Raw genomic sequence first — 20782 nt, 5'->3', positions numbered from 1 at the left:
AAATAAAAATTGAATAACACCAAGAAAGATTTTCTTCAAATTGAAGGCGTAATGCTTCAGGTCTTTTCTTAATAGCTTTAATATATCCAATAAAGTGTCGAATATTAGATAATTAAGAAAAATTAATATTAAATTACATTTCGGCTCATTGACCATACTAAATTGAAAGGGTGTAAAAATATAAAGTGCTTATACTGTCTTCTTGATTGATATTGAAACTGGGTATAATGCATCATACTTATGGTTATAACGCATTTCTAACCTCAATCATTTGGGTGGATAGCGTTTGAGTTGAAGGAACATTTTTAAAAACGTATTTAAAGTCTACGTACTTAAAAAGGGGGTTTTGTTGCTTGGAAAGAAAAATAAGAAAGAATATATTCTTAAAGCTTAATAATCAAAGTTTCGAAAAAAATGAAGATTAAAAATAACTTATATTTGGTCAGAGGATTTTTGACTGAAAATATTATTAATCAAAATCTAACTATATGGAAAAGTTGTTCGATGGTATAAAATTGAGAGAAAAATAATGAAAAATTAAAAGTCATTGAATTTCATTAAAGTCAAATAGTAGTTCTGTAAAAAATAAGCTATTTTCAAAATTTCAAATCGAATCAAATTCAAATCGAAGCAGAAAAACTGAACCAAAAAATGGACTTAGTTTTAATAAGAAAAATAAATTTTAATAAACTTAAAGAAAAAAATTCTGCAATATGCATAACTAAGAGTAATAAAAATTTAATGAATCAATTTACATTATAAAAAGAATTCCAATGAAAAAGGAAAAACATTTTTAAATATAGGTTAAAATATTGTAACCTCTCTTAACCAAAAAAAACAATGTTTTTCACTTCATCTATATACTGTTCAGGTGGAATCGCCCCACAATTTCCAGCAACACCCATCATTTTCTCTAAGATTGTTAATTCTTAAGCAAATCGCTTTTCGATAATTTGAATTAGATGGAAGAAAGCCTTATATTTCAAAAATTAAATTTCTTCTTAATAGCTAGAGAGGTAAAATTTTCTAAAGCATGAACAGTTGTAGCAAAAAGTATATATTTTAAGGGGGATTTGCCGCTTTAAATTTTAAAAAAAGGCTAAAATATCATTAAAAATTATAATTTTCAGTTTTTTAGTTTATTTAGCCCATTTTACTGTAATTATCGAAATTATGCTAAGCTTCCAGCTTTACTAAGGCTCTAGCTATACTACGCCTATATCCCCCCAAAACTTTTCTAAATGATATAAGATTTAGCCACAATTTTGATTTTTAAAAAAAACGGATGCTTTCCTATCAGAAGATATGTAGCGGTTAAATGTATGTTTTTTTTTCATTCTTCTAAATTAAATTTACGAATGCAAAATTACTGATAACAAAAGTATAAAGAGTGTCGTTCGCAAAAAATGGCAGGGCTGTTGGAAATAATGATTCATATTCGAAATTTAGGAGACAATTTAATGACATAAATCAGCTAAATTGCTGCCATCTCTTTTAATTTTTTGCAGCACAATGTGATAATGCTATTGTATAAAAACATAATACTTTGTTTGTAAACAAATGCTGTTGACTTTAGCATGGGTCTTCTTACGCGTTAACAAGTAAGAAATGTGCGTAAGCAATCTTTGGATTGACCAGGAAGGTTCTCCATTCATGACAGTGTCCCGCAGTGGACTGATCGTTAAGAAACGGTTCCCAGATGATCACCGAAGTCAAGCATCACTGGCTGCGGTCAGTGTGCGGTTGGGAGACCACTTGGATCAGTCAGCGTAGGGACCGAGGGTGTGCGGTATGGGTCCTCGTTAAACTGTTCTACCGTGAAGTGCTCGACTTCGTGTGCAGGTCGTTGGGATACCGAAGCGGGGGTGCCATCCCCTCTGCAGAGGACCAAAATTGTGATGGCTTGTCTTCAGATCATCCTCAGGGATGTTTCCCAGACCCTCGTCAATAGCCCATTGTGCAGCTCCAGTGCGGCTTAAATTAACTACAACAATCAACTACAACATTCAAGACAGTAAATAATAATTACTGCCGGCCAACTGAGTGAGTGGGAAGCTCGCCAGACAGCGAAACCAATGGTTGCGGGTTCGAATCTCGCTCAGGATATGGATGTTTCTCTCTCTCTGCTTGTCCTCTGTTGTTTGTATATGTGAATGAGGCCCACCCTAGGAACGGATATCGGTGGCAGTGTGACGTGGGAAATGTTGCTCGCCTCCGTGACTTTGATCACAAGATGTTCACCAGATAACGCAAAATGAACAACACTTCCAGCACTTTCCATGGCGAAGAACGATAAGTTAAAATGACTGCTGTTAAAAAAAATTTTAAAAAAACCATAATTACTTCTAAATCACTACTCATAAGTTTTATTTATTGAATTTTTTTTTTTTTTTAATGGCGGGCACTTGGAGCTATTGTCCATTGGCCACAGAAAGTGCCAGAACTGCTAATTCTCTTTTCGTTACCCAGTGGGCACCTGTGGCGAAGCCACGGCGGTGGAACAGCGTCGCCCACGTCACACTACCACAACCCGTTTATAGGGCGGGTCACATTCACACACAAAGGAGAAAGGACATAGAACACAGATAGAGGGAAAGAAACATCCATGCCTTGCCCGGGATTCGAACCCAGAACCTTTCTGATGCAAGGACAGTTCCCTGCCCCCTACACAGACTGGTCGGCTTATTGAAAATATACTTAGTTTAAATCCTTGTGAGTAACAAAATCAGCAGATATTTTAAAAGAAAATTGTACAATTTATCATTTTGCTTCCGAAACTCTTCCTTAATGCTTTCTCCGCCACCACAATTGAAGAAAAAAATTCAATTTTTAGTAATAATTAAACTAAATATTTTTTTTAAATATCTATGAAACTGAACATACTTTTCGCTTCTGAAATTTCATGTTTGCCAGACCAGTTAGTTGAATGTAAAAATTACTAACTCGGAACGAAGTTGAAAACAAAAAGAGAAAATTATCGCTTAAGTATCTTGGATTAGTGAAAATCGTGTTTGCTTTAAAAAATAAAACATCCCTGAGTTGAAACTAGAACTAGATCCTATACTCATATTTTTTTATATTCATATCATAAGAATTTCTCGAAGTTAACATACACTCCAATATTTTAACATTTCTAACTCAAAATGTGTGGCATTATTTCTTGCTAAATTATTATAAACTTAAAATAAAATTTTTTTTATATCAAAAACTAACATTTATAAAATTATCTACTTTCGAGGTTTAAATTAGGAAAAAAAACTGCCAAAATTCCATTTTATTTTATTTTTATTTTTTATACGAAATAAGAATATGATGAACTGAAATTTTGAAATAAGGAAAAAAATACTGATAAAATGAAAGAAAAATGTTCGAACCAGGCAGAATATTTATGGGCTGTCATAGTTTCATTCTTCTTATACATTCGATAAAAGCTTCGTCAAATCTCATAAAATATGTATTGCATGAACTTCAACTTGATTTATGTTTATTAAAATTTAAATCGTCCCGAATATTTCATAGAATATTATTTTTATACTAAAAACTGGCAATATTCTCACCTTTAAGCGAATCCCTAGTACAGATAACTTCCAGTCAGTGGTATTATGAGGAAAACGTGTTAGTTATGAAGTATTCAGCTCTTGTGTGACACACAACTTTATCCGAAAAAGTTCCTTAAAAAAATATCTGAAACAGTATAAATTTAAACTTATCACCGAGTAAAGCCCTATATGAAAGGTTAGAAGAAATATACCTTATTTTTCAAGTTGTTCAGGACCAAGCCTTATTTTTCGAGCAGTTCAGTAAAAAAGAACATGAATTTATAGCGACTCGAACTTACGGTGTTCATCCGCTATGTTGATAGAGTGGAGTAATATCTCATTCGCCCGAAGAAAAAAAGTAATTTTCACTATCAAGCTGATTAACTGCTAACTTCTTAGCACCGCTAACTTCTTTAACCTCCCGCAGCTGACTTAACGTTGAGACACGGCCCCTAGCAGATCACCGAGGTCAAGCATCGAAGCTGCCGTCAGTGTGTAGGTGGGTGACCACTTTGATCAGTCCGCAATGGTACCGAGAGTGTGTGGTATTGGTACTGTTCTATCTTAAAGTGTTTGATTTCATGCGCAAGTCATCCGAAGCAGGAATGTCATCCTCTCTGCAGAGGATCAAAATTGTGATGGCATGTCAGCGGATCATCCGCAGGGATGCTTCCCAGACCGTCGCCAATAGCTCATTGTGCAGTTTTAGTGTAACGTAAATAAATAACAATTACAGCTGCATCATTTGTATGGCAATTAGACCGCATCTGAATTCCTGAGAAATGTGCACGCCTGAGAGATACTAGACAAATAGTATCTAAGTCGGACATGAACTGGTAATTAGTACTCTTCTTGTTTTTCAACCTACGTAATGCTGCAATCTTAATTTCCTGAAATTGAAAACTGTATTGCATACGTTTTTAGAATTTTATTTAGTTATAACCCACTTATTGAATAAACTTAGATTTTTTGTTTTGTTTTGTGCTTCATAAAATCTTCTGAAGATACCTTTTGGAGTCAGTGCAGAAGTAAGTCCTTAAAGTTCTGACTTATATGGCTTGTATCCAGAGGAGTGTGCCAGAGCCTCGCCTCCTGCTATAATTTCAGTGTAAACAATACGATATTTTTTAGTGTTCTGTTGCTCTCTAGTGGAAATTCCGGAAACTTGAAAGTAATTATGAGGAAACAATAATGAAGGACAGTTTGGAGTAAAAATGTCCTTTTTGAAAGAAAAAGTGCGTCGTATCATTATATTAGTTCCAGCCCATCTATATAAATATACTTTTCTTGTTTCATTTCAATTACGAAAATGGGGGAACAACACGCGAGAATCTAAAAAACATTATTAACGATGCCAAACTTAAAGCGTAAAATTTGTTTTAACATCCGGCACAAACTAACATCCGGCATATCTTAAGCACAAGCTTATGACATACATATAGCACAGAAAAACATATTCGACAATAATGGCTGAAGTGATCTCTCTGAAACGATAAATCGTGCATGAGAAGTCTAATTGTTAAGTACATGTGTACAATAAAAGAAAATTTAAATAAGAAACACTATAACTACTTTTGATTTAATTAATTGACTTTTACGTACAATGATGCAATCCTAATGGTTTTAGAAAATAACCATATAAACGCCAAAATATTTGTTCAAATCATATTTTAAGTCACAAAATCAGACTAAAAATCATACCTTCTTTAGTAAACAGATTGTGGCTACACACCATTGAAAAAACAAATTTGAAGATCAAGAATCCATATTTTAAGGATCAAGAATTAGGCACGTTTATTCAAAACAAATGCGTCTTTCCGTGTGATTTCTTTATTTAAAATGCTATTAGCACAAATATTTTAGCGTATTTAAGGTTAAATCCCTCGAATCCTTAAGATTGTTTCTTAAGATCTGAAAAATCTAATCATTAAATCAAAAGTTAATATGATAGTTAAAAGTTAATAATGTTGTGCGTAGTGCCACTCATTATGTGTGAGGCTCTTTTGGATAAAGTTTGAGTAATTCAGCCGCTGTAGTAAATACACTGGTTATCATCAAATTAAGGAAAAATTACAAAAATAGCGAACAATTTCACAAAACTAAGCCAATACCAATGAAATTTGAATATGTTGCCAAATAAGAGTTGCTAAACAAAATTAGAGCCCCTGAATTAGAACAAACTGAAAACTAGAGCCTTAGTATAGTAGCCTTAAGCAAAACTACAATAAGTAATTGACTTCATCTGCAATTAGCATAAAATTGTATGTATGATCACAAGACAGCGTGTTCTGTAATTGAAAATTTGAAACTATGACAATCATTTGCCAGAAGTATTGAGATGAAGATCTATTGGAAGACTAGAGGTAGGACAAATCCAGATAGAAGTGGCCATATGTGTCTAAATGTGAGTCCATCTGTTGTTTATAGACTTAGACAACAATTTCTAACCACAGGCTCGGAATCCAGAAGGTTCAGCCAAGGACGGCAAAATGCTACGGCGAGCGCCGTTGACAGATATTTATCGTTATGTGCACGATGGATTAGAGCCGCAACTCAGATTCTCTCTTAGTGCAACCACCGAATAATTGGTGTCACAGTCTACTGCACGACGAAAGCTTCAAGCACGTGTTTTGTTCGTTTGGCGACCAGCCATTTGCGTGCCACTCTCATTCCGCCATAGAAGAGAGCATTTGAGTTACATGTCCACTGGTCGGTTGACCAATCGAGGGCTGTTCTCTTCAAAAATTAGTCCAAATTTAGCCTTCAAAGCAATAGTGGACGTTGTTTGATTTGAAAATAACCCGAGCCCGGTATCACCCATCAAACATCCAAGATAGAGATGCATACCAAAGCGGCAGTTTATGGGTGTGGAGTGGAAACTCTTTTAGTGGATGCTCAGACCTGCACATCTTTCCGCGTGGAACCGTGACTGATCATGTGTGAAGAGTTGACAGCCTTGATGTTTATGTGTACCCTTATACTGTTGCGATGGATGATGATTTCGTACTACAGCACGATAACGCAACGTCAAATATGGCTCACATCATGGTTGAGTATCTTCAGCGGCAAACAATTCAGCTGGTGAAGTGGCCAGCTCAATCTCCGGACTTGAATCCTATCGAGCATGTTTGGGATGCTTTAGGAAGACGTACAACTACTCTCAATCCTACTTCTCAGACCCTTGACGTGCTTACAACTGCTTTGAAAGAACAATGGCTCGCACTTCCAATGGAACAGGTAGCTCACATAATTGAAAGCATCACACATCGTTGTATCTGCCGTATTGTTGCAGGGGTGATCATATTCCATATTGAAGGTACTTTTTCTATTCCAAACTGATACATTTGATTTTTTCATTTCATAGATATGCTAATTTCTGTAACACCATAACTGTTAACTGTCTGTCTGGCTAATATTTCTATGTCTTTGTACATTATCATGTGCACTAAAATACGTGCCAGTTTCATTAAATTCTATGCGTAACTTTTTGAGTCATCACTTAATTTATGATAACAGTGTAGATTGGTAAAGTACATGATAGAAATAATAGATAATAAAAATAGACTTGTAAATTACGTAATGGATGTAAAAAAATAATACAATTTCGCAACGGGAGATGAATCTGCATCGTTTTTATAATAACCTATTTTAGTGTTTCCTAATTTTCTGATTTGGTCTCTGTGTTCATTAATTTTAAATGTATATGATATCTGTATTTTAGTATCTGTATTACTCTAATGAGAAACAGTTTTAAAATATCTTGAATTCTAATTAAATGATTTTTCAGCAGCTTTTGAAATTTGTTTTACTTTATAAACAATTAATTAAGGGGACTAGGTGGACTCATAAAGGCATGATAATGATTTGGAATAATCTTCCATGGGTAGTCAAATATGTTCTTTTCAAAACTATACTAACTCAAAAAACTGAAAACTATAAAGTATCTTTACATTTAAATACACTTACTTAACTTTTCGGATTTTTAAATAAAAATGTGTTTATTTAACCAAAAAAGATTATTTACTAATATTCAAGTGCAAGTATGTACTCAAATCAAGTTTTACCAATTACTAGTAATTAACACGTTTTAGCTTAATGGGTTTATTAGAAGTCGAGTATTCTTGCACGCCAGGTAAAAAAATGTGAATTTAGAAAAAACAAACTTAAAGAGAAAACTTTGAATAAATAACCCTAAACAAAATACATGAGTTTTCAGAAGATTCCAATTTAGAAAATGGCTGTGTTATTTTTTATTAAAGTGGGTTTCAGTATTTTTGCAGCAACTTTGGAAGGTATTTTGGGTATCATTTTAAACTTGGTGACCAATTCTTCAGAATAAAACAGGTTATAAAATGGATAATTTTTTTTTTCAAGAAAAGAATCACAGTTGATAGGAGAAACCCTTTAAACCTCCTTACAATTAAATTTCAAAATTTAAACTTAAATAAATGCAGTTATCAAATGACTTTTCCCTATTTGCATTTGTTATTCCTTATTTTCCTTAAATTGTAATTATAGAGATAGTTTTTTAATATCGAATAATCTCAAAGTATAAGACTGCTTTAATTAAGATTTTTTGAACTTTATAAAACTGATTCTTTTGCGATTATTGAAACTGTTTTTTTAACTGGTTTATAATGTCATCAACGGAAGCTAATAATTACGATAAACAGGCGTGAAAATATCTAATATTTAAAAATGATTTAAAGTTTAACAAAGAAGCGTCATAAACGCTCTTTGTTAAATTCTAAACGTTAAGGGATGACGATAAAAGCATATTTGACTGAGGATTGCCCAAAAACACCTTAGAAAATTGAAGTGGATTATAAAGAAAAACAGAGAGAGAAAGTAGACGATTGACAACTCTTCAAATTGGGAACTCGAGAAGACGTGAAGTGATTATCCCTGACCTGTGATTTTAATCAGATTAGATTGGATGCCTGTAAGCAACGTCACGCGTGCGTGCTGAACCTCATTGGTTCTGAATGGACAAATGCAAGAATTTACCTACAATGACACCACTTGCAAGTATCCAATTACGAAAGAGTTCAATTTGAATTAAAAAACAAATTGAAGAGAACTGAATTTTTTTTTTATCTTGAAAGTTGACGAATCACCAAATATTGAATGAATTGGAAAATGCTTTAACTCTTATGTAAATATGGTAGAAAAAAGAAGAATTAAATGACTTACTAGAAAAGGAATACGATAGGTTACGTTTTAGGGAAGTTTTTAAAGCAGTAAAATGTATTTAAATATCAAGAAGGTATTCGTTGTTTAAAAGAATCAAATCTTGTTTTCTTTCTAGCTCTTAATTATTCGCTACTCCCTCTAACTACTATTTAATTGATATTGCTCACAAATATCGTATAGAGCTATTTCAAAATTTTTTCTAGCATATTACGCCTTAAATTAATATATACTTTTGTTAAAAAAACTATTCTACAAATCTGCATCTGTGCCCGAGTTTCTTAACAATATCTAAAATGACAATAGAAAGAAATTATTTTATTCACATTCATAGAATAATAATAAAAATATAAAGAGCTATATGACATTTTAAATTCTAACTATCCCTCCGGCCTAAAATTGCCCGAGAATATATGGTCCTCTACAATGTATGGTATAATGTACCACAAATTAGCTTTTATTGGCAATATTTTTTTTTATAATCTGCAATAGAAATTATACAAAAGGCTACAACTAACAAGATTTTATTCAGATATTTGAAATAGTCTCACTAAGTACTCTCACAAAAATGTCTCTGATATAAATATCTTAAAAAACAACTTTTCAAAACTTGCGCTCGAAATTCCCGTTCCCTTCTTATTGATAATGCTTGCTTAGAAACATGACATTCACACCCTTTAAATACTAAGCAAAATAAATTAATGCTCTATACTTTCATCTGAACAAAACAAGTTCTTAAACATAGATTTATCACTGTCTGATATGTTTTTCCTCTTATGGGATTATTTATTTTTCTAAAAAACTGACTAAATAATTTTTCGCAAAAACTCCAACTCTCATTAATAATATTTTACAGATAAATTAGAAAAGCTGTCTTAATTGTGAACATAATATAAAAATATTAAATCTGCCACTAATTAGTTAAAGGATTAAAAAGAAATAAGTTTCACATTTCAAGAGGTTGCATAATACGGTTTGTTGTTGCAAAGTAATTGTTGAACTACAGATAATTTTAATACTGTATTTAACATTTACTAAATCTTTAAAAAAATGTGCGAAAATTCATCAATAGGTGGCGTTGTAATCGACATGAACACTTTGTTTTATTAACCACATGTTTTAAGTTTCCATATCATCTTACGATGGTTTCACTGAAACCTCTTCGTATGTACTTTATCAAAAAGAATAGACAACGCCGTATGCTTCTTGTTTATATTTTGAAAGTAAACATTTGTCTCAATCTTCATAAACAAAACCAAAAAGAATCAATCGCTGCTGGTGCATAACAAGTTCTGCTTTTTATGAGTGAAAAAAAATTCTGTCCCTTAACCAGGTATGGAAAGCGGCTTCTCTTGATATTGCACGAGATTGTGGAAAATAATTGTGTTTTTAATATGAGGGTGATTAGAGTTTATCTTACTTTCGGCACAAAAGTATAAAACACGAGCTGTTTATTTTTTAAAACTACAACTCAGGTTTTGTAATACAATTTTATCAGTAATTTAGATACGATGTTTAAAGGAGTAACTAATACTTAATCAAAATCGGTAAAATATATTAAAATACATAAATATTTCCTCACTATTATAAATAATTTTATAATTAATCTATAAATATTTTCTAATTTGAACAGATAAAGTACAGTATAGAGCTCTGTCTTTTTAAATTGGGAAACTCTTTTCTTGCAAATCCACCATGTTCAAGATTTAAAAAGAGAAAACAATTTTTTTTTCAGTAAATGGAGAAATCAAATTCAAATTTTCATTCCTTTGGGGATATAATTTATTACTTCGTGTGGGGATTTTATTTCGATGTTACATGAAATACAGCCTCGTTTTATATTGCATATGGTAAAGAATTGACGCTTTGAGAAAATGGAAAATATTTATGACTTCAATCTCCGAGTTACGTTAGAAAATGTCTTTTGAAAGTGGCTACTTAAGGAATCACTCTTCAAATCTCAGAATAGATATGATATCTTTCAAACAAATCCTGAAGATTCATGTGTTAAGTCTGATAATCTTTAACTGAAGGGCTGTAGCGGAAATCTATAAATCTACTGTTTTCCATCGAAACGAGAAGTAAATCCATATATCAGAAATATTTAAAATAAATTTTCTAAAATTATATTAAAGACAAACAAAATAATATAAATAATTTGGGCTTCAAAAAATACTAACTGTACTCAAATTATTTTGAAATCATTCATTGAACATGTTTTTAAAATTATGCTGCAATTGTTTAATATATATAAAATATTAGAAGGCTCTTACTCGCTTTACTGCGCTTAATAAATTGACATTTTTTGCAATATGTATTAGATTTTCTTAATACGTTTGTTTCCCTTTCTTTTTTTTATCTAATTGTTATGAAAGGGAAAAACTTTACAGACACTGTTCGAATTTTCATTATGAAATTACTGTAAAATATCCAGCCATATAAATAACCAGTCACCGTTATGTCCATACATAAAATTGTAACCCTTGAGGTAAGGAATTTTTTTTATGAGTTTGAGAACATTTTACAACATATATGATTAAAAAAACGTTAATGCAAAATTTTATGATTCAGTAACCATTTACAACTTGTATGGTTTCAAAACTGTAAAAATAAAATTTAACTTAACCGGGGGAGTTAGGTTATGTTAGGCTTCTCATTAAATAATGCACATTAGAGTTGTTTGAGGTTGAATTTTTTTAAAAATGAATCGTGGAATGTGTATTAAATAGTTCATCTAGTGATGCCATCTGGAATGAGAGATAGGAAATAATAGGCTTTATAGTGTTAAGCAGCTCTGTCTTGCCGTCATCGATGCGTAAATGAGAAGCTTGTAATCAAATTGTTCAGGGTCACCAATTAAATGTTGGAAACTTCTCATATGTACAAGAATCAAAGGACATACTGTGGAGTCAAAATGGGATTCTAACCCCTGCTAAGCCGTCATACGATTGACACATACGCCCTCTAGGCTATATTATGTATATTTCTGCAAGGAACTAAGTGGTTTTATCGGATATATATATATATATATATATATATATATATATATATATATATATATATATATATATATATATATATATATATATATATATATATATATATATATATATATATATATATATATATATATATATATATATATATACACTGGTTATCATAAATTAAGGAAAAATCACAAAAATAGCGATAACTCTTTCAAAAGTAAGCCAAACCGTGCAAAATTTGCATATGTTGTCCACTAAGAGTAGCTGAGTAAAATTGCAATATGCAAATTAGTGGCGCTGCACTCGGCTTACGTCATCTGCCTGGAGCATAAAAGTCCAAGTTTGAGAGAAAGCACACAAATTTTACTGTGATTGCGACATTGAAAATCTGAGATAGCCAATTCGTAATAATGACCTCTAGGCATCATTTGCCTGAAGAACTACGATGGAGAGCCATCGGGAGACTAGAGGCAGGGCAGAGTCAATCAGAAGTGGCCAGATGGCTAAATGTGAGTCCATCTGTGGTTCATAGACTTTGGAGGCAATTTCAAACCACAGATTCGGCATCTAGGAGGTTCAGTCAAGGACGGCCAACTGTTACGACCAGTGCCGATGACCGATATTTGACATTAAGTGCACGCAGGAATAGAACCGCTACTCCGACACATCTTAGATCCTCTCTTGCTGCAGCCACCGGAAGGTTGGTGTCAACGTCAACTGTGCGCAGAAGGCTCCACGAAGGTGGTCTGTATGCGAGACGACCAGCCATTTGCGTGCCGCTCACATCACGCCATAGGAGAGACCGTTTGCAGTGGGCCCGACAACATGTCCACTGGACGTCAGATCAATGGAGGCCTGTTCTCTTTACGGATGAGTCCAGGTTTAGTCTAGAAAGTGACAGTAGACGTTATTTGATATGGAGAGAACCTGGGACCCGTTATCATCCATCAAACATCCGTGAAAGAGATGCATACGGAAGAGGCAGTGTCTGTGTTTGGGGAGGCATATCCTTAGGAGGGCGCACATACCTCCATGTCTTTCCAAGGGGAACCGTGAATGCTCAGGTTTATCGAGACAACATCCTTGATGCTTATGTGCGCCCATATGCCGGGGCAATTGGTGATTGCTTCCTGTTACAGGACGATAATGCAAGACCACACAGAGCTCGCATTGTTGATGACTATCTTCAACAGGAAACAATTACTCGCATGGAGTGGGCAGCTCGATCCCCGGACTTGAATCCTATCGAGCACGTTTGGGATGCTCTAGGGAGGCGTGTATCTGCCATCAATCCGCCCCCTCAGACCCTTGCCACGCTTGCAACTGCTTTACAAGAGCAATGGCTCTCACTTCCTATTGAACTGATAGACCGCATAATTGAAAGCATCACACATCGCTGTTTGTGCTGTATTGCTTCTAGAGGCAATCATATTCCATATTAAAGGTACTTTTTCTATTGCAAACCGATACTTCCAATTTGTTTATTTTATACATGTGCTAATTTCTATACTACTATTAATGTCTGATAATTTCTTTTTATGTTGTTTAATACCTTACTATGTGTTGTATATTGTGGGTAAGTTTCATAAAATTCCATGTGTAATTTCTTGAGTTATCGCGATTTTTGTGAATTTTCCTTAATTTATGATAACCAGTGTATATATATATATATATATATATATATATATATATATATCTATCTTCTAAAACTATTTATGATCAATTTTTAAAATTATCCAGTATAATATTACCTTGCGCACATCCATTTCGGGCCCATCCTTAGTAACTAACAAATCAAAACTCATAATAACAAATCACTTCAGCAGTGCAGTAAGAACGACACTTTAAAACCCTCTTGTTACACTCAATTTGCGCTTTTGTTTTCATCTTTTGTTTTCATATTTTGTAATCTGGCAATCTTTCTGCGAAAACATTTTTAAATCATTCTTGAAAAATATCCGTCCATGTAAGTTGTTATGATTTTGCTACTCGCTTTATAGTCCCCCCTTTTTAATGCTTTTTCTTTTTATTTTATTTTATTATCTGTTTTTACATGTTATTTTTACTTTTTATGATCTATTTTATTTGTAGTTATTTTATAAAAAAATTTTTGAGTGCTCCTCACACTATTGTATTAATATATTTTGCTTTGGCTTTATTGATACAATATCAGAAAGCACTCTGATTTGCGGATATAATCGTGTGGGCTGAAGAAAAGATTATATCTTTTTTTCCGGCTTTTTTTCCGGTTTTTTTAATTAACATTTCATTTTTTTTTAATAAAATGTTGTTTGTTATTTTTTTTACTTATTATTTCCCACCCCCTTTTTTTCATATGTCTATAATTTTTCTTTGTTTTATTCTTCATTTTGAACTTATATATATATATATATATATATACACGCACACATCGCGTTGAGTGAAAACAATTAATAAACGGTTTTTCTCATTTGACTGTTTTGCTTTAGAATGGTAAAATAACAATTAAATAAATAGTTATTTAACCCTTTTTCTGAGAAATTTTAAACAGTTATAATAATTAAAGATCATTGGTTTTTATAATTAAATTAATTCCAAAACAAATGCCAGATAAACTTAACGTTGCCTTTCTCTTATCATATATAATGGAAAGTTTGCTTGAAATGACATTCTTTCATTAAAAACTGTCTAGTTCAACTAATAACGGGATTTCTAAACTAATCCTTTCTTTAAATCTTATGTTCAAATGAGATAACATATCACTGATGTCATCGTATCAGTGCTCTGGAATTAAAACCAGATATCGATAGAGAATGTTTGAGAAACCTTTTTGGAAACCTCTCATTTCAAATTGATTTTCTGCAATTTCAGCAAAACAATCTTTTCGGTCTCTGAGCACGTAAGCAAACAATGAACATTTAATGAATCCTCCAGCTAAACATTTCCGACTTAGTTGAAACCTTACAATGGTCTGATTCAGTCATTGTTAATCTTCTTACTTCAAATAATTCTAGAAAACGCTTTCCTTTAATTGGTTGTTCATCTCGGTTCAATTCCTTATGTTATCGCTTAAAGACAACTATTATGCTGTAGTTTATTTTACTCATAAACTACTGAATAATAGATTTATCTTATTTACGTTAAAATGAGAAAAAAATAAGCGTGGTTGATTTTATTTAAATATTCTTACGAGAAATATTGTACTTTTACAAGCAAATACGAGGTTAAGTCCCCATTTCGCTTCGCTCACCAGTCCCCGTAACTGCCTCACACTCTCAGAAACGAAATTCCTGCCGTTGACGATTTAGCGATCCTTGAGTTTTGTCAATTTTTAGAATTATGTCATCACAAAATCACGTGATTTATGACGAAATGGGAACTCTCAAATATATGACGAATGTATGCTGTATGGTGGTCAAGTAGTTGGCCTCGTGCCATGAATATTCTTGGTTCGAATATGATCTTATGGTATAGATCTAATTTATCTCTCAGTACTATTTGTCATTAGGGTGATATTCTGTTCTATTTGTTAATAAGGTGACATTGACCCACCTGTATATTGCCCACGATAAAGTGATTATTAGAAAAGTTAGATACATTAGGCGCTACGAGTTTTTTATTTTTTATTTTTGGAAGAAAATAGAAGAATGAAATATTTCGTCACTATAAATGAAGTTCGTTTTCTTGAAGAAGTGACGATAGTTATTTCATCACTTTGACGAAATGTTCGCTCGGAGCATTTACCACGAAACAGTTTCGTCAAAATCTAAGAAAATTTCGTGAAATTAAAGTATCCATTTTTTACAGTGCACATTCATTAGTGCTTCAGTCCTAAAACTCGATATTTTTTACTTAAGAAAAAATTAAACTTTCCTTAATAAACTATATAATTATTATAGTTTAGCGTAACAATATTTTATTAAAAATGCGTAACAAAATAAATGATTATCTGGATTTGAAAATTGTTCAAAAAATTAAACTGAGAAAAATAACATAATAAGAAGAAATAAAAGAAAAACAAATTTATTCGCTAACGATTTATAACGATTATCTTATATCATTACATCCATTTTATTTCAACGATTCTGTCATTAAATCTATTTTAAGAACGATTTTTATTTTTCCTAAATTAAGTTTATTTATAGATAAAAGTTTCAATATAAATGTTATGATATTATATCTAGCCACATTTAATATCTCTTAATTCCTTTCTTTCTTTTTTTTTTTTTTTTGATATCAGCCCAATCGAGAGTGAATAAAATACAGATCCAAAAGAGAGATAAAAGTAATTTCTACATCAATATGGTCATTATTTAAAGCAAAATATGAGATAAATCATTTACGTAAAAGGCAATTAAAGTCGCATTAATTTTCGAACAAATTCTAATTTCAAAAGCGACTCGCTTGAATTTCACAAATAAAAATGGTCATTTCAGAAACGTTGAATCTCCACTGTTTAGTTGCTTTTCTCATGGTTAAAAAAACGGCTTGCGTAATATTTTTTCACGACAAGCTTAACTTTTAATAATTTGTGATCTAGTTATCAGACGTTAATTGTTTTCCGTCCTACTCCTTGGAGCATTTTTCTACACATATTCGTAACTTCAAGTTTCTTATAGTTTTCGTGCAATGAAATAAAATGTAACGGATACACCCCTTGTCGACTCTAGCAGTTTCTTTAATATAGAGAGATATTCACTTTCAACAGAAAGAAATAATCATATTTTGGAATATTATTCAGAGAGCATATGGAATAAATGGCACTTATCGATTATAGGCACCATGTGTTGCCTACTGCTTTTTCAAGTTGTCGCCATCACGAACATCGATCCCTATAACCCATAAGTACTTATTTTATTAAAAATGTGGATATTTATCAATATATTGCGATATTTTTACAATTTAACTAATTGTACAGTGGTAATTACTTTCTTTACTTAAAAACATAACAAGGCACACAATTAACATTTTCTTAATTATTAGGTTCTTACGCATTATCCTGTCGGCGATTTTCGATAAATCTGAAAATAAATTTGGAAGTGGAAATAAATTTGAATGTTATCTCATTTTATGCAATAAATTATCTTTGTATTTTGTCAATTTCTATAATCATTTACTATATTTAAATAAATTAGGAAGTGGTTCAAATTTGAATATTACTTCTTTTTTTGCAATAAGTTATCGTTGAATTTTGTCAATTTTTATAATCATTTACTGTATTAAAATATATTTGAAAGATACCAAAATAACTCTAGCTCAATATTGGCTAAAATGGTAAATGGGATAATAAAGTACCAATTAACTGTTATACATAATCTTCGAGATGTTATCTTTTTAATATGTCATCGATAATAACTGTGATATTGCTGTATTTTATCTGATGCGTATTAGCGGTAGCCGGTGATCTGTATAAACCAAAGTTTGACTTTATTACATTGTGTTTGCGAGCTTGGCTTCATGGACCCAATAACAAAACTGATTATTTTTTGTAAGCTATAAGGCCCTACTAACCAGCACATGCATTTTTTAGGTTAAGGATTAAAAAATTAAGTATTGTTTCGTAGTTTGAAATTCTAGATGCTCGAATGAAATGTAGAACATTTTCAAAATATTTATTTTTGCTAGAGAGATATTTATTTTTTAAAAACTGTATAGAAAATATAACCGCTCAAAAAATAACCATTTTTTTGTAATACTATCGCAGAAAATTAAATTACTTCTCTAAAAAATGCAACTTTGAATATATACAGTTTAAATTTTAAGTAAATGGAAGATTTATTTGTATTGTGAGTTCGAACATTTATAGCGAAATAACATCAATTGAAACTCTTATAAAGTTTACTGAACTCACACAATGAGCAAGGGGGAAACGTGCAAAAGTTATTTTAAAAAAATTATTACTCAGATATTATTTCTATTTATAAGCATTAACTACATAATTTTAAGGTACTAACAACATTTTAATTTGTGTTAAAGTGAAAAACATAAGAATAGTTTTTTTTAAAAATTTAAGGGGTAAAGCAGCTTCAGTGGCGTAAAAATTAAGCGTACTTTGGAATTTTTTTCCAACTAAAAAGTGTTTCTTATAACAGAACTAGTGAACTTTAAGTTTAAATTTTGTCAGAACGATATAAAACATTTAGACGAAAACCTCTAAGAGTTTTCTTTCTCGGGTTATACGATTTCCAAGGGTTTTTTCAACAAAATACTTTTTGCTGGAGCGGCATGCATACTTTTTTTTAAAAAAAATTGCCTGTTATTTTTTGCAACAAATAATAAACAAAGTAAAATAAAGTTAAAAAATCGTACCTTTACACATAATATTAAACCTTTTACACACTTTTACCTTTACACATAATATAATTTACACATAAGTCAAATTATGAAGATTTGTCCATAATAATTCTTCACTACACAGTACTATCGGTACTTTGCATAATAAAAGGACCATTCGGAGTAGAAAATAGTAAATTCAAAATAATATGGTAACAAGCTTAAATTATTTTCCGTAAAATAAGAACTGAAAAAAATTGCTAACATTTTCAACTAAAAGTTTATCAATACATTTTAGAAATACTCAGCATTTATTCCCTAAATAAGTAAAACATATTTCTTTCTGAAGTAAACTTTACAAGTTGCAAGCATTTACGCAATGTACCATATCTTTTATTTTAGAAATATATTTAGAAAAAAACAACTGTTTCGAAAAAAATAACATGAAATTTCAATCAAGTTCATTAGAATTTACTTGGATACATAAATTAATTAATGAAGTCTTTTAAATAGCCCTTTCATTTTATGAATAAGAAACTGCAAAATGCAGTATTACTTTTTTTATTAAAAACATGGTTGATAAATTACTTTCCTCTTTTGATAAATATAGGATAGAAGCAAAGCGAGAAATATCATCGTGATACGCTTTTAAGGTTTAATTAGACAATTTAAGTAAATTATTAACTAAAATAAGCTTTTTAAGTTATACTTTCTCAATTTATAAATTGTTACTGTTATTGCTTGCATTTGAATTAAATTTTACTTTGAACAAAAATTATAGCTGTTATTATTAAAACTCAATATAAATACTCTCAGAATATATAAATAGTTATGATTATTAAATTAAAAAGTAAAGTCAAAATTATTAAAGTTAATTTTAGACCCGTTAACGAAATATAATTTACGTCTCTCAAAAATCCGATTAGTTTTGATACTCACTGGAGCATTTACCACAAAGTCAGAAATATATTTAAAAGTTCCTCTTCAATAAAACCATGACTACATCGGACTAACTGGATTCGCATTAAAAGTTAGAGTTAAGGAACATGATAGATATATCGTTATCAAGTATACGAAAAATCATCAACTGCTGCACAGAATCTTGGGCATAAATTCAATTTCGACAATGCCTAGATTATTTCTGCAAACACAGCTGATCACATCAGCTGATCTTGATACCCTGGAATCTTGTTTTATTCATAAGAATGCTGATTCCGTTGTTAACGTTATTAGTTCCTCGTGATCTCTTCATAGAGCGCTGAAATACATTTTACCCTGATTTGCCCCTCTCGGCCACTGTGTTTTATTTGTTATGTTTTTAATCTTTATTTCTCTCTCGGCTACTGCGGTTTTTCTAGTTTTGTTTCCTTTATTTTTCCATTTTTCATTGGTCGCCTTACGTTTTATACTTCGAATCACTTTGTTTCTTCTCATTCACGTCAGACATAGTCATGGAAATGGAGGTATGCGTCTGAGTGTTTGCTAAGAATTATTTCCTAATAATATTTTTTGAAGCGAATTATGTTTTTAATTAGGTGATAGTTATGATTATTTTTTAATACTGAAATAAATAATCCGTGAAATTTTTTAGACTGTTATTATTGAAGTTAACTAGAAATATCAAAATAAATAATCCCTACTTTTATAAAAAAAGTTTTGATTATCGTTCATCACTGTAACTATAGTCGAAATAAAAAAACTCAAAGATCAATGTTACAAATATATACTAATACTTAAATTGTTGAAAGAACTATAACTTTTTTCTGTGTATTTTTGCTTTTCATGTAGCTTTCTATAAAACAAATAAAGATTTATTTCAGATTTTAAACAGAATTTTATCGATATCTTTTTTGTTTTGTTATAAGAATGCTTGTTATCTCAATATTTTCGTATAAAATTCGACTTCTTTCTTCAAAAACTTCCTAACGAGACATTTTAGCAAACTTTCTTTTTTTGTCATAAATTCAACAAACAACAATATATCTTTATAAAACATCTATAATACTTAACTGTTACTATTAGGTTTTTTACTACAAACTAACTTTAAGTTTAAAATTGTCTTTTAATAAAAGTAGTATGAATCAGAGAACAATAAAAATTTTATAAATAAATACATCAGTTAAAAATATATTAATTGCTCTTAAATATTTAGACAATTTTTCAAAAATAAAATCATAACTATGCATTAGAATTCACAAAATACAACATTTGTGAGGCAACAAAATGCTCTTAAATCTAACGAATTATTATCGAGGTTAATTATAAACTTTCTTTTCTGTTCAATAAAAAATCTAAGACACCATTTCCACCTAAAATCAAATATCTTCCAGTTTCCTTCAACGCATAAACTGGTATTTGATATTTTAAATGAGTTTTTATTTTGTTAAACCACGATAAGAATTCTTCGAATTTTGAAAAATAATAGAAAAATACATCATAACTTGAAAATAATTGGTGACTACTGATAGTTTTACAAAGTAAAAAAAAAATTCGGATCAAATTATGGTAAAACATAATGGTAAAACAAAAATGTTAATTATAGTACTAAATATTAATTATAATACTGAATATTAATTATAATAATGTAAATACTAATAAAAATACTATTACTGTAAACATAAATATAATTTTATAAAATTACTGTAAATATTAATGTAAAAATTACGGTATGATATTTTCTGGTAAAAATGGAATTTACGGTAAAAGGGATTTTATGGATGATGCACGGAAAGGTCCGATACTTTATATTATAATTTAATCCGGTATTACAGGCTTTTTTACCTATCATAAATCTCTTCGGTATTAATAAAACAG

The sequence above is a fragment of the Parasteatoda tepidariorum genome, chromosome 1 (genome assembly GCF_982258835.1).
Source record: "Parasteatoda tepidariorum strain Cologne lab strain chromosome 1, Ptep-v5.0, whole genome shotgun sequence".
NCBI lineage: Eukaryota > Metazoa > Arthropoda > Arachnida > Araneae > Theridiidae > Parasteatoda > Parasteatoda tepidariorum.
Note: the sequence above shows the minus strand (reverse complement) of the source record.